At 46.7% G+C, this 16074-nt stretch overlaps 1 protein-coding gene across 1 annotated transcript in view; it reads left to right on the top strand.

The window, feature by feature from the left end:
• LOC147113152 (dynein axonemal heavy chain 8-like) overlaps positions 1-16074 on the top strand; it is a 1456516-nt gene that overhangs the window by 408482 nt on the left and 1031960 nt on the right. The window lies entirely within an intron of this gene.

The raw sequence follows: 16074 nt of genomic DNA, 5'->3' as shown, positions 1-16074 counted from the left end.
AAGTGCAGACATTGCGGGGCATCAGGGAGGGGGAGAGTTACCTGGACACTTTGATCCAGGAGACAGTCACACTCGTTAGATTAGGTAGTGGTACGGGTCTGGTTAGTGGTCAGGGACAGGAAGGAGTGCTGTGCTGGAGGAGCCTCAGCCTTTGCCCTTATCCAACAGGTATGAGGTACTTGCTGCCTGACGGCAAAGTCTGCAGGGTGGATGAGCAAACTGACGACTGCCCTGTGGTACAGGAGGCCATTCAAGTAGGTAGATTGAAAAGGAATGTTGTAGTGGTCGGGGACAGTATAGTCAGGGGGAATAGATACTGTTCTCTGCAGCCGCAACCAGGAGTTCTGAAGGCTGTGCTGCCTACCCAGTGCCAGGGTTAAGGACAACTTCCTCGCTGCTGGAGAAGAATTTGGAGTGGGAGGGAGAGAATCCAGTTGTCGTGGTCCATGCAGGAACCACAACATAGGTAGAACTAGAAATGATGTTCTGCTGAGAGAGTTTGAGGAGCAGTACCTCAAAGGTAATAATCTCTGGATTGTTACCTGAGCCATGCGCAAATTGGCATAGGGACAAGCAGATCAGTGAGTTAAATGCGTGGCTCAAAGAGTGGTGTGGGAGGAAAGGGTTTAGATTCATGGGGCACTGGCACCAATACTGGGGAAAGAGGGAGCTGTTCCGCTGGGACGTGCTCCACTCAAACCGGGCTGGGACCAGTGTCCTGGTGAACTGAATAACTAGGGCTACAGATAGGGCTTTAAACTAAAAAGGGGGGCGTCAGATGAGGGGAAATTTAGAAATCTAAAGAGAAAAGTCAAGGTAATGGAGGAGTGTAGCGATTTGGGTAAAGATAAGCAGAATATGACATCTACTACCCTTTCAGGTAGTGAGTTCCAGACGCCCACCACACTCTGGGTGAAAAAAGTTCTCCTCAACTCCCCTCGAATCATTCTACCAATTATTTTAAATCTATGTCTCCTGGTTATTGACCTCTCTGCTAAGTGAAATAAGTCTTTTCTATCCACTCTATCTAGGCCCCTCATAATTTTATACAGACAGCAATCAAGGTTCCCCTCAGCATCCATTGTTCCAAAGAAAACAACCCCAACAGTTACAGCAAGCAATCAGGAAAGCAAATGGCATGTTGGCCTTTATTGCAAGGGGGTCGGAGTACAAGAGTAAGGAAGTCTCGCTTCAATTGTACAGGGTTTTGGTGAGACCACACCTGGAGTACTGTACACAGTTTTGGTCTCCTTATCAGAATCACAGAATCACCACAGTGCAGATAGAGGCCATTTCGGCCCATCGAGCCTGCACCGACACATATCCCACCCGATCCCCGTAACCCCTACACCAACACATATCCCACCCTATCCCCGTAACCCCATGTATTTAATCCCCCTAACACTAAGGGTCAATTTATCATAGCCAATCTGATAAAAATTGATGAAGAGGAGGTATTAGAAAGGCTGGTTGTACTTAAAGTAGATAAGTCACCAGGTGGGATGCACCCTAGGACGCTGTGGGAAGTAAAGGTGGAAATTGCGGAGGTACTGGCCATAATCTTCCAATCCTCCTAGTAGTGTAATGGTACCTCTATTATTTCTCAATTCTAGCCATATATATTCTGTTTTGACCCCTCCAGGACATCCTCTCTCTCCAGCACTGTAACATTCTCCTTGACCAATAACTGCCATGCCACCTCCTATCTTTCCTTCCCTATCTTTCCTGAACACTTTATAACCAGGAATATTTAGTACCCAATCCTGCCCTTTTTTGAGCCAGGTCTCTGTTATTGCCACAATATCATATTCCCATGTGGCTTTTTGTGCCTGCAGCTCACTTACCTTGTTTACTGCGCTTGATGCATTCACATACCTACACTGTAAACCCATCTCAGACCATCCTGTATTCTCTCTTAGTTTGACCCCCCCAATATCTCACTATTTCTTACTTTAGTGTTCTCTGCCTCTCCCAATCCTTTGAGCACTCTATTTCCCCCTTCTAATGTTACGTCCTGGTGCCCACCCCACTGCCAAATTAGTTTAAACCCTTCCCAACAGCCCTAGCAAACTCCCCAGCGAGGACATTGGTCCCAGTTCTGTTGAAGTGCAACCTGTCTGGCCTGTACCGGTCCCACCTCCCCAGAACCAGTCCTAATGCCCCAAGAATCTAAAGCTCTCCCCCCTGCACCATCTCTCCAGCCACGCATTCATCTGCTCTATCCTCCTATTTCTATACTCACCAGCACGTGGCACTGAGAGTAATCCAGAGATTACTACCTTTGAGGTCTTGCTTTTTAATCTCTTTCCTAGCTCCCTGAAATCTGCCTGCTGGGCTACATCCCTCTTTCTACCTATGTCGTTGGTACCAATATGGACCATGACCTCTGGCTGTTCACCCTCCCGTCTCAGAATATTTTGTGAGTTTTGGCCACTCACTTAATCTAGCAAAAATGTCCTTTTGTAATTTTATGCTCCTGTCTACACTACTTACTATGCCACTAATCTTTGTGTCATTGGCAAACTTAGATATGTGGCCTTGAATATCTTTTAATGTCTCTTAACCTCTCCTGCCTTCTATCCTATCACAGACCTTCTCTTTTGTTCTTTCGTCCCCTCCCCCCTTTCCCAGTTCCTACACTTGCTTAAAAATCTGTTCCATTTCCTGCTTTTTTCCAGTTCTGACGAAAGGTCATCGACCTGAAACGTTAACTCTGTTTCTCTCTTCACAGATGCTGCCTGACCTGCTGAGTATCTCCAACATTTTCTGTTTTTATTTCAGATTTCCAGCATCTGCAGTATTTTCTTTTTGTATTAGATATGTGGCTCTCTATTGTGTTATCTGTCATTAATAAATATAGTGAATAGTTGAGGCCCAGCACAGATCCTGGTGGGACACCACGAGTCACTTCCTTCCAATTCAAGTATATGCCTATTATCCCTATTCTCTGCCTTCTACTGCCTAATCAGTCTCATAACCAAATCAATAATTTGCCTTAATTTCCATGAGCTTTAATATTAGCTAACGGTCTCTTATGTGCAACTTATCGAATTCCTTCTGGAAGTCCATATGAACTTTATCCCTAGTAATTCCTATCTGCTACTTTAGTTACTTCCTCAAAAAATTCAATTAGGTTTGTTAGAGGGCTTACTGCACTTGACAGGGTAGATGCAGGGAGGATGTTTCCCCTGGCTGGGGAGTCTAGAACCAGGGGTCACAGTCTCAGAATAAGGGTTCGGCCATTTAGGACTGAGATGAGGAGAAATTTCTTCTCTCAGAGGGTGGGAATCTTTGGAATTCTTTACCCCAGCTGGCTGTGGAGGCTCAGTCATTGTGTATATTCAAGACAGAGATCGATAGATTTTTGGATATTAAGGGAATTAAGAGATATGGGGATAGTGCAGGAAAGTGGAGTTGAGATGGAAGATCAGCCATGATCTTATTGAATGGCGGAGCAGGCTCGAGGGGCCAAATGGCCTGCTCCTGCTCCTATTTCTTATGTTCCTATGTTCTTAGACATGACCTACCCTTTACAAATCCATGTTGGATCTCTGAGGAAGTGCTTAGTCACTGCCCTTAATTATAGAATCTAATAAGTTCCCCATAACAGATCTTAGACTAACAGGTCTATAATTTTGTGGTTTCTCTCACTTTTCTGAAATAATTGAGTTACATGTGCAATTTTGCAAGCTAAAGGGACTATTCTTGAATCGCGAGAGCTTGGAAGATAATGACTAAAACATCTGCAATTTCCTTACCTATTTCGTTAAAACCCTGGGGTGGAAACCATCTGGGATTTGTCAGTCATTGGTCCCATTCTTTTTCCTAATACTGTTTTTTTTGCTTATGTTAACTTTAGTGAATTCCGGTCCCTGATTCATTATTAGTTTCCCTAGAATGTCAAGTATATCATTCTCTTTTTCTACTGTGAAGGCTGACCCAAAGTAATTATTGAATAAATCAGCCATTTCCTAATTTACATTTGCAATATTACCTGCATCTGTTTTTAAAAGGCAGAATCCTAGTGGAACTGGGTTGCACCAAAAATTCTGGCCCATTTCAGGTAATTCTGCCAAAGTTATGCTCTGGGCCTGATCAAATATTTGAGCCACAAGAGTTTGTCCACAATTGACGTTAGATTAACTGGTTGAAAGTTATCCTGTTGATCCTGCTCCCTCTTATTCAACAAAGGTGTTACTTTGGCTACTTTCTAATCCCTTAACACAATTTTGATATTTAAGGTAGATTTAAAAATTGTGCCTTGAATCCTTGCTATCTCCGCCCTGAATTACTTTAACAGCCTTAAGGAACGGTAGCATAGTGGTTAACAGACAGGAAACAGAGAGTAGGGATAAATGGGTCTTTTTTGGTGTGGCAGGCGGTCACTAGTGGATCAGTGCTTGGGCCCCAGCTATTCACAATATATATCAATGATTTGGATGAGGGAACCAAATGTAATATTTCCAAGTTTGCTGACGACACGAAACTAGGTGGGATTGTGAGTTGTGAGGAGGATGCAAAGAGGCTTCAAGGCAATTTAGACAAGTTGAGTGAGTGGGCAAATACATGGCAGATGCAGTATAACGTGGATAAATGTGAAATTATCCACTTCGGTAGGAAAAACAGAAAGGCAGAGTATTGGCCCAGAACTTGGTGTCGGGGGCTTGCCGCGCGTGCAAGCCCCCGATGTGCACTCACCCTGCGCGCCGACATCTGAAACCTGGCCCGCAGTGGATTTCCTTTCAGTGGCCAGGTTCAGCTGTCGGCGCGCTGTGCTAACCTGACCCAGCGGCGTAGTTAGTGCGATGTGCCGGCTGGGATCAGGTGAGCACTGTTCAGCCAATCAGGGGAGGGGAAACTTCATTCATAAGTTTGAGAGTAAGAACTGTCAAATTCATGAGAAGTACTGCACCCCAAAACACTACTTAAACTTTAAATAAAATTTAAAAAAAATCCCAATCATTAAATTAAGTATAAATAAGTTTAAAAAAATAATTTAAACAATAATTTTTTTTTTTGAAAAAAATAAATTTTTAATAAAAAGGGTCTAAAACCAAACTTACCTTATTGTAGATTCTTTAAAATAATAAACCTGTGAAAAATTTTTTTCTAAATTGCGCTAAAACACCACTTACCTGTAAAAATAAATACGTGTGCTTTTTACAAGCGTAAAGACCGGAGGCCTTTACACATGCGCAAATCCCCCAAAACAGAGGAAATCCAAGACGCACGCGCTGCCCCCTACAGCGCACGCGCTAGCCTCTTCACCTCTTGGGTTAGAGGAGAGGAAATGCTGGTTTTCAGCGCATGCGCTGTGCATGCTGAAAACCGGCATTTCCTCCGGCCAGACGCGCGAGTACCCCTTCCGTACTCACGCGTTTGGGAAGGAATTACTGCCCCATTATTTAAATGGTGATAGATTGGGAAATGTTGATGTACAAGGGGACCTGGGTGTTCTTGTACTCCAGTCACTGAAAGCAAAGATGCAGGTGCAGCAAGCAGTTAGGAAGGCAAATGGTACATTGGCCTTCATTGCAAGAGGATTTGAGTATAGGAGTAAGGATATCTTACTACAGTTATACAGGGCCTTGGTGAGACCACACCTGGAGTACTGTGTGCAGTTTTGGTCTCCTTACCTAAGAAAGGATATACTTGCCATAGAGGGAGTGCAGCGAAGGTTCACCAGACTGATTCCTGGGATGGCAGGACTGTTGTATGAGGAGAGATTGGCTCGACTAGGCCTGTATTCACTAGAGTTTAGAAGAATGAGAGGGGATCTCATTGAAATGTATAAAATTCTGACAGGGCTAGACAGACTGGATGCAGGGAGGATGTTTCCTCTGGCCGGGGGGTCGAGAACGAGGGGTCACAGTCTCAGGATATGGGGTAGGACATTTAGGACTGAGATGAGGAGAAATTTCTTCACTCAGAGGGTGGTGAACCTGTGGAATTCTCTACCACAGAAGGTTGTGGAGGCCAAGTCACTGAATATATTTAAGAAGGAGATAGATAGATTTCTAGACACAAAAGGCATCAAGGGGTATGGGGAGAGAGCGGGAATATGGTATTGAGATAGAGGATCAGCCATGATCATATTGAATGGCGGAGCAGGCTCAAAGGGCCAAATGGCCTACTCCTGCTCCTATTTTTCTATGTTTATGTTTCTATGTTAGTGGACTAGTAATCCAGAGGCCTGGACTAATGATCCCTCTATGGCAGCTGGGGAATTTAAATTCAGTTAATTAAATAAATCTGGAATAAAAAAAGTTGCTGTCATTAATGGTGACCATGAAACTACCGAATTGTCATAAAAACCCATCTCATTCACTAATGTCCTTTAGGAAATTAAATCTGCTGTCCTTACCGGGCTTTATGACTCCAGGCTGCTCTCTGAAATGGCCCAGCAAGCCACTCAGTTGTTCCAAACCGCTACAAAGAAGTATACTAAGAATAAAACCGGATGACCAACTGACATCGACCTAGGCACCGGACACGACAGAGGCACACCAAGGCCAGTCGACCGTACAAAGTCATTCTCACTAACATCTGGGGACTTGTGCCAAAATTGCTAAAAGCTGTCCCAAAAACTACTCAAGCAACAGCCTGACACAGTCATAATCACAGAATCATACCTTTCAGCCAACGTCCTGGATTCCTCCATCACCAGGACAGAGGTGGCAGCACAGTGGTATACAGTCGGGAGGGAAGCAGCCCTGGGAGACCTCAACATTGACTCTGGACCCCATGAAGTCTCATGGCATCAGGTCAAGGAAATCTCCTGCTGATTACCACCTACGGCCCTCCCTCAGCTGATGAATCAGTACTCTTCCATGTTGAACACCACTTGGAAGAAGCACTGAGGGTAGGAAGGGCACAGAATCTACTCTGGGAGGGGTGATGGTCAATGTTCATCACCAAGAGTTGCTCGGTAGCACCACTACTGCTCGAACTGGTTGTGTCCTGAAGGAATTAACTGCAAGCCTGGGCATGCAGCAGGTGGTGAGAGAACCAACAGGAGGGAGAAACCTACTTGGTCTCTTCCTCACCAATCTACCTGTCCCAGATGCATCTATCCATGACAGCATTCGTTTTACATAGGATTACATAGGGTACACAGCACAAAAACAGGCCATTCGGCCCAACCAGTCTATTCCGGCGTTTATGCTCCACTCGAGCCTCCTCCCGTCTTTCCTCATCTAAATCTATCAGCATAACCCTCTATTCCCTTCTCCCTCATATGCTTGTCTAGCCTCCCCTTAAATGCATCTTTACTATTCGCTTCAACCACTCCCTGTGGTAGCGAGTTCCACATTCTCACCACTCTTTGGGGAAAGAAGTTTCTTCTGAATTCCCTATTGGATTTCTTGGTGACTAGCTTATCTTGATGGCCTCTAGTTATGCTCTTCCCCACAAGTGGAAACATTCTCTCTGTATCCACTCTATCAAAATCTTTCATAATTTTAAAGACCTCTACTAGGTCACCCCTTAGCCTTCTTTTTTCAAGAGAAAAGAGACTGAGCTTGTTCATCCTTTCCTGATATGTATACCCTCGCATTTCTGGTATCACCCTTGTAAATCTTCTCTGCACCCTCTCCAGTGCCTCTATATCCTTTTTATAATATGGCGACCAGAAGTGTATGCAATACTCTTAAGTGTGGCCTAACCAAGGTTTGATACAGGTTTAATATAACTTCCCTACTTTTCAATTCTACACCTGTAGAAATAAATCCTAGTGCTTGTTTTTTTTTATGGCTTTGCTAACCTGTTTCGCAACTTTTAGTGATTTGTGTATTTGTACTCTGAGGTCCCTTTGTTTCTCTACTCCACCTAAACTCGCACCCTCCAAGTAATAAGTGACCTCCCTATTCTTCCTACCAAAATGTAATACCCCACATTAACCTGTGTTGAACTTCATTTGACAATTATATGCCCATTTTTCAAGTTAATTAATGTTCTCCTGTAATTTGTTGCAGTCCTCCTCAGTTTTGACTATCCCCGCCAATTGGATGTCATCCGCAAATTTAGAAATTGTGTTTTTGATTCCAAAGACTAAATCGTTAATATAAATTGTGAACAACAGTGGTCCCAGCACTGATCCTTGTGGAACACCACTACCCACCTTCTGCCACTGTGAATAGCTACCTTTTACCTCTACTCTCTGCTTTCTGTCTTGAATCCAGCTTGCTATCCATTCTGCTACTTGTCCTCTCACTCCGCATTCTCTGACCTTGTTCATCAGTCTATTATGGGGTACCTTATCGAAGGCCTTTTGAAAACCTAGATAAATTACATCTACTGCATTACCATTGTCTACTCTCTCTGTTATTTCTTCAAATATTTCAATGAGGTTGTTCAAGCAAGACTTTCCCTTTTGAAATCCATGCTGACTATTTATTATTAGGTTTGTGGTTTCTATATGTTCTTCTATTTTCTCCTTTAGTAGGGATTCCATTATTTTTCCTACCACCAATGTTAAGCTGACTGGTCTATAATTCCCTGGACATATTCTATCCCCAGTGACCACCGCACAGTCGTTGTGGAGACGAAGTCCCGCCATCACACTGAGGACACCCGCCATCATGTTGTGTGGCACGACCACTGTGCTAAGTGGGATAGATTCAGAAGAGTTCTATCAGCTCAAAACTGGGCATCTATGAGGTGCTGTGGGCTATCAGCAGCAACAGAATTGTATTCCACCACAATCTGTAACCTCATGGCCCAGCATATCCCTCATTTTACCATTACCATCCAGCAAGGCGACCAACCCTGGTTCAATGAGGAATGTAGAATAGCATGCCAGGAGCAGCACCAGGCATACCTGATAATGAACTGCCAACCTGCTGAAGCTATAACACAGAGCTACATACAAGCTAAGCAGCAGAAACAGCATGCTATAGACAGAGCTAAGCGATCCCACAACCAACGGATCAGATCAAAGCTCTGCAGTCCTGCCACATCCAGTTGTGAATGGTGGCAGACCATTAAACAATTAATGGGAGGAGGAGGCTCCATGAACAGCCCCATTCTCAATGATGGCGGAGCCCAGCACGTGAGTGCAAAAGACAAGGCTGAAGCATTTGCAATTATCTTCAGCCAGAACTACCAAGTGGATGATCCATCTCGGCCTCCTCCTGAGGTCCCCACCATCACAGAAGCCAGCTTTCAGTCAATTAGATTCACTTCACGTGAGCTTGAGCACTGAGCTTGGAGACAGAGCTGGGTAAATCACAATCGGAGTGGATCACAAGCAGAGTGGAAGAATTTGGGGATAGTAGGAATTGGTGGAAAGGAGGAAAGCTGTTTCTCACGTCTAACTCAAAAGGAGGACTCTAAGTTAAATATCTAGCTATTCAATATATCTAGAATTACGTTGGCCAGAATTTTCCCAAAGTTTTTTTTTGACAGTAGTTCGGGAACCTGCCTTTCCCAATGTCGGGCCTGTCAGCACTGAGCAGGCAGTGGTGGACGACCCAATTAAACTCATTATAATGTACTTACCAGACCCTTAGCAGGCTTTTTTTACCTTACTGTTTAACTTTAACTTCATGGCCACGAGAACCACGCTGCTACGGAGACCACGTCTGTCAACCTGAGGCGGGAGTTCAGTGGCCATTGCTCCAGCTGATTACTTGACAGCTTCAAATGTACAGTAAAAGCTCCCACCTGACAGAGATCACTTTCCTCAGCCACAAGCTGTTCCTTTTTTTAATTTGTTCATGGGATATGGGCGTCACTGGCATTTGTTGCCCATCCTTAATGGCCTTTGAGAAGATGGTGGTGAGCCGGCTTCTTGAACCACTGCAGTCCGTGTGGTGAAGGTACTCCCACAGCACTGACTTTGTCGCAGAGGTTTGGTGCAACTGAGTGGCTTGCTAGGCCATTTCAGAGGGCAGTTAGGAGTCAACCACATTGCTGTGGGTCCAGAGTCACATATAGGCCAGACCAGCAGGTTTCCTTCCCTAAAGGACATTAGTGAACCAGATGGGATTTTATGACAATCCGGTCACCAATACTGATACTAAGGCCTAGAAATTCAGTTGTTTGTGCCAGCCGCTAGCGCCTTAGGAGGAGGAGAAGTGGGGCGCGAAGCGGCTAGCGCCCGGGCGCGGTGCGATCTGCGTCTCTCGCGAAATTCAGTTAAGCTTTAGCGGCGGTGCAAAACCTTTGCGCGCGCTCAGCTGCGCACGCAGGTCCTGACATCATTTCATGGTGCAACGCCCTTTGTGCGCCCCGAACCGGAAATTCAATGGCGCCGGCCTGTTGTGCGCCTGGCGCCCCCCGCGACTGGTAGAGGGGAACGGTTCCCAGTCGCTGCGGGGTGCGGGGGGCGCTAATTAAAGGGGACTCCTCCTGCAGCATAAATGGCAGACATTTTGCTCCACTCCTTCTTTGTGAGAGATGGATATTTGGAGAGAGACAAAGGTAGAGAGCTTCTGGTTTGGCTCAACACTCGCACAGGTGCTTGTGGCTTCAGGCCAGAGCTTTGCACTTGTCTTTACCTTCAGTGTCATAGCATTGATTGGAAACATATAATGGGGGCTGCAATGGGTGGAAATGTTGGGCTTCTCCATTGCATTCAAAGGGCTCAGAGACGCCGTGAGAGAGTGCCAGTCATGGCCAGACGGAGAAGGGCCAACAGGCGTCGGCAAAGGAGGCCTTACCCACCCAGGGTATACCGCCAGCAGTTCTCATATCTGACCATGTCTGAGGAGCAGTGTGCTCGGAGGCTGCGATTCAGAAGGGCGCTGGTCACTGAGATCTGCCACCTGCTTCGCAGAGATCTGCAGCCACAGCTGAGGAGCAGGACGTCTCTGTCGGTGGCAGTGAAGGTGACGGTGGCTCTCAACTTCTATGCCACCGGCTCCTTCCAATCCGCTACTGGGGACATTTCCAACATCTCCCAGTTCGCGGTACATTGCTGCACCCGCCAGGTGACCAATGCCCTTTTCAGAAGGAGACGTCAATTCATCTCCTTCCCCATGACCGTGGACAAGCAGCAAGAGCGTGCAATGGGCTTTGCAGTATGAGCAGGCTTCCCCATGGTACAGGGCGCCATTGACTGCACGCATGTGGCTTTGCGGGCACCTCTAGAGAATGCTGAGGATTACCGCAACCGGAAGGGCTACCATTCGCTCAACGTGCAGTTGGTGTGTGACCACAGGCAGCTCATCCTAGCTGTCAATGCCCACTTTCCAGGAAGCAGCCACGATGCCTTCATCCTGCGCCAGACTTCTGTGGCAGACATGTTCGAGGCCCAGCCTCACCCATGAGGATGGCTTCTCGGGGACAAAGGCTATCCTTTGTGCACCTGGCTGATGACCCTGCTCCGTGCGCCCAGCACCCCTGCTGAAGAGCGATACAATGACAGCCATCAAGCAACCAGGAACATCATTGAGCAAACAATCGGCGTGCTGAAGCAACGGTTCCGCTCTCTGGATCGTTCCGGGGGAGCCATACAGTACTCGCCTGAGCGAGTCTCCCATTTCGTTGTCGTGTGCTGCATGCTGCACAACCTGGCTATCCGCAGGACTCAGCCACTGCCAGCAGACATTGGAGGACCACCAGAGGAGGAGGAGGAGGAGGAGGAGGAGGACCAGCACGGGAGGGAGGCAGAAAGTGCAAGGGCCGCCCGTCGGCGGCTTATTGCAACTCGGTTCTAGGCCCCCTCTCAGGGAATGGCTTGTGCCAATGGCAGAAGATGAATGTAGCCGCTCCACAAGCCCTCAGCCGAGTAGGGCAACCAGGACTTCCAAAAGAAAACATGGACAGTGCGATTTAAGAACATTTTTTACTGTGATACCTCTGTGCCCTTTGATGTAAGAAAAAGGAGGCTTACCATCAAGTAACTTTAAAGTAAGCTTTAAGTAACTTATAAACACACTATATACAAGAGAGGTCTTTACCATGCCTCTGGTAGAAGCCTCTTACAATACTGAACAGACCAGTATTTATACCAGTCCAACAGGAAGTGACACATGACAGGAAGTGAGGTATGTACACAGTTCATAGTTCACAGTTCACAGGAAGTGATGACATAACTTCCCGGAAGTTATTATTTTTATCACATTCTTCCCTCCTGCAGGTTTAGGAGGCTGTGGTCTACCTTTTGGTCCGCAGCCGCCGAACAAGGAAGAGTCGCACCCGTTTGGATTCCCGTCGTAGAGGGTCGCTGGTCCGCTTACATGCGGTTGGCCATTGGCCAGAGTCCGTGTGGCCTGGATTGCCCTGTGAAGGGTCGGGGAGATCATGGCTTCGAGTACGAGCCCCAATAGGTTCAAAGTCAGACTGCCTCTGTTCAGAGGGAGGTGCAGAGCTGGTCTGTAGCAGACCAGTACTTTCATGCGTGGTACTGGGAGGGTCGCAACCTTGAGCACGGGGTTCTACCGGCACCAAGCTAGTTGGTGTCCGATCAGGATCCTGGAGAGGGGTACCCGATAGGTCCCAAGAGTTTCCTGGTGAAATGCCATCACCCGATGTCCCACTAGGTCCTGGTGGGCAGGGAGCCAGATCCCGTAATGATACGGTAGATTCTCGGCCGTCGGAATATCGTATGTTTGCATAGGTGGGGTTGGCATCGGTTAGTTCGACCTCGTCTACAAGAGGGTCATTTTTAGACGTCCGAACGTATCTTCGGAGTAATACAGGTCCAGGAGTAGTTAGCCATGACGGGAGTGATGTCCCATGAGATGAGCGACGCTGGAATCCAAAGAACCGCTCATGAGGTGTAGTATTTGTGGCTGTAGAAAGCAGGGACCGTATAGAGTGCAATGCATCCGGAAGCACTGTTTCCCATTGCTGGTCTGGTAGGCCCCGAGATCTTAAAGCGAGACGTATGGAATTCCAGATGATACCGTTATACCTCTCTACCTGCCCATTTCCGATGGGATGGTATGGTGTTGTTTTGCTTGTAGCAATTCCCCGTTCTGAGAGGTAGTCCTTGAGTTCCCTCGACATAAAGGATGGACCCCGATCTGAGTGAATATAAGCCGGCATGCCACAGAGAGAAAATACCTGCTCAAGGCAGCAGATTACTGTGGACGCCAGCATATTGGAGCAGGGGAAGGCAAACGGAAAACGTGAATATTCGTCGATCATGGCGAGCAAATATGTGTTCCGAGTTGAAGAGGGCACTGGGCCCTTAAAATCGATGCTAAGTCGTTGCATCGGTTGGGTTGCATGTATGAGTATACCATCTGAGGGGCGGAAGAACTGAGGTTTTAATTCCGCACAAAGCCGGCATTCTGAGCATATTTTCTTTACATCTCCAGTGGAAAAAGGGAGATTCCGTGATCGTACGAAATGTAGCATGCGCGTAACGCCAGGATGGCACAAACCATTGTGGACATCCATGAGGGTGGAGGATGACATAGTGGAGCAGAATGCCCGTGTGAGGGTGTCCGGGGCCACATTCTCCTTGCCAGGCCGATAGAGAATGGTATAACCAAAAGAGGCCAGTTCCATCCTCCAAAGTTGTATTTTATTATTCTTAATTTTGGTTCGTTTTCGATTATCGAGCATGAAGGCGACTGATCGTTGGTCCGTGATCAATGTAAAGTGCTGGCGAGCTAGAAAATGGTTCCACTTCCGTACTGCCTCTATGATGGCTGTGGCTTCTTTCTCAACCGGAGGATAATGTAGCTCGGCACCTTGTAAGGTCCTGGACATAAATGCTACAGGATGACCTTCCTGATTCAGAGTAGCCGAGATCGCCACCTCCGAGGCATCACATTCAACCACGAAAGGGAGATTCTCATCAATGGAGTGAAGAGCCGCTTTCTCCAACTGTTTTTTGAGAAGGTTAAAGGCTGCAACAGCCGCTGTTCCCAGTGGAAATGATCTAGCATGCAGCAAGGGCTGGATTTTGTCCGAAAAATGAGGAATCCATTTAGCGTAGTATGCAAACAGACCGAGAGCCCGACGTAAAGAAGCCGGATTCTTAGGTGACGGGAGCTCTTGGAGCGGGCGAAGTCTTTCTGGGTCTGGCTTAATGATACCATTGCCTACGCAGTAGCCAAGGATGTTGATGGTTGGTTGCGACTCAACAGATTTGGATTCATTCAGGGTCAAATTACGGCGATGGAGGGCATCCCGAAATTTTTGGAGGTTGGAGTCGTGTTCCTGTTGATCGTGACCTGCAATGGTAATGTTATCAAGATAGGGAAAAGTGTCCCTTAGGTTTTCCTGCTTAACCAGGCCATCCATTGCCCGTTGAAAGACAGCCACTCCATTAGTAACCCCGAATGGGAGGCGACGAAATTGGTACAGCCGTCCATTAGCCTCAAAGGCTGTGTACTGCTTATCTGAGACCTTCAAGGGTAACTGATGATAGGCACTTTTTAAATCGTAAGTTGAGAACACTTTGTATTCGGCCAGTTTATTAACCATATCATCAATGCGTGGCAATGGGTAGGCGTCCAAGTCGGTATATTGATTGATGGTTTGCGAATAATCGATGCATAGTCGCTGTTTGTGAGGTTTTAGAGGGTTCTTGACAATGACGACTTGAGCCCGCCAGGGCGACGAACATGGTTCAATGATATCCTCTGCTAGAAGTCGAGAGATTTCAGCCGCAATAAAAGATTGGTCTTCCTGATTAAAGCGCCGCGATTTCGTTATTATCGGTTGGCATTGAGGCGGAATACTGGCAAATAATGAGGGTTCATCAAGTGAAGCTGCTGATAATGCACAAAATGGTAATTTAGACGGTATATTAGAAATAGTAAGTCCGGGTTTGGATCCACCAAACTCAATGGTGAGTTTCTTATGCTGTTTTTGGAAGTCCAGTCCTAAGAGGAGATCACTACATAAGTCCTTGAGCACCGAAAGTTGGGTGGAGGGATACATACGACCATGAAGTGTCATATCAACAACACAAAAGCCGGAGATTCTGGTATTAAGTGATGACTGGGCCATCGCAATTGCCTGGTCCGATGGGAAGACATGTAGTTTCAATTTCGCAACAATCTGTTCCTTAATGAAACTATCAGTACTTCCTGAGTCAATTAAGGCATCTAAGGTATGCCCTTTAATTGAAATTTTTGTGGCAGCATGAGACAGGTTCTGTGGGCAAGCAGCTGTAATTGGTGTCGTTGCACAGAGAGTGGCTAAAACTCTCGGTGTGCTTCTTCGGGAGAGAGCTCGAGAGGAAGCTTGATAGGTCCTAGCTGGAGCATCTTGATAGGCCCTAATTGGGGCAGTTCGGTAGGCCTTAGCTGGGTTGGCCCTCGTAGAGGCCCTTGATAGGCAAACTTTAGCAAAGTGTCCTTTTTTCCCGCAATAACTGCAGATTGCATTGCGAGCAGTGCAGGTTTTCCTAGGGCGAAAAGCATCTCCACAAAAGAAGCATTCCTTCCTAGATTGCCAAGAGGCTGCTAAAGTGGGGTCGTCCTCCTCTTCTTCATCAGAATTATCAGAATTAGATTCCCCCATGATAGGGTTCACCTGAGACCGCTTGAATTGTCTGGTTGCAGCTACAGCAGCAGATCGAGATCTGGGCAGCTGATAGAGGTCTGCATTTCTCTTTGCCAAATCCAGTGAACAAGCTAGGTCAAAAGCTTTTTGTAGCTCAAGTGTTTTACTTTCTAGTAGACGCTGGCGTATAAATGGAGAGGCAATCCCGCAGATGAAAGCATCACGAATCATTTCTTGGCGGTACAGCTCAGCTGAGGCTGCCTGAAAGTTACAATCTACGCTGAGCCTGCGAAGTTCTTGCAGGAATTCGTCAATTGATTCCCCTGGCCCTTGTCGGGCTGTGGCCAGTAGATGTCTAGCATAGACCTCATTTGGGGTCTTGGCATACAGTTTCTTAAGTGCCCGAATCACCTCATCGTAATTATCCCATTCATCAACATATTCGAACACTTTTGGGGTCACATAATTGATAAGTATCTTCAATCTAGCAGGAGCATCCGCTTCACATTCATCCAGAAAATTCTCAAAAGTACGGTACCAATGCTTCCATACCCTGCCAGCTGCTGGTGCATTCGGGTCCAAGTCCAGACGAATAGGTCTAAGGATTTTCTCCATGATGGGTGGTTCCCTGGATCCTTAATTCCGAGTTTGTCCGAAGGTCTA

This window comes from Somniosus microcephalus, chromosome 9, assembly GCF_052327205.1.
Source record: "Somniosus microcephalus isolate GS21.2 chromosome 9, FLI_Smic_1.0, whole genome shotgun sequence".
NCBI classification, from domain to species: Eukaryota; Metazoa; Chordata; class Chondrichthyes; order Squaliformes; family Somniosidae; genus Somniosus; species Somniosus microcephalus.
The sequence above is the reverse complement of the archived record's forward strand: the minus strand, read 5'-3'. Positions and strand labels throughout refer to the sequence as shown.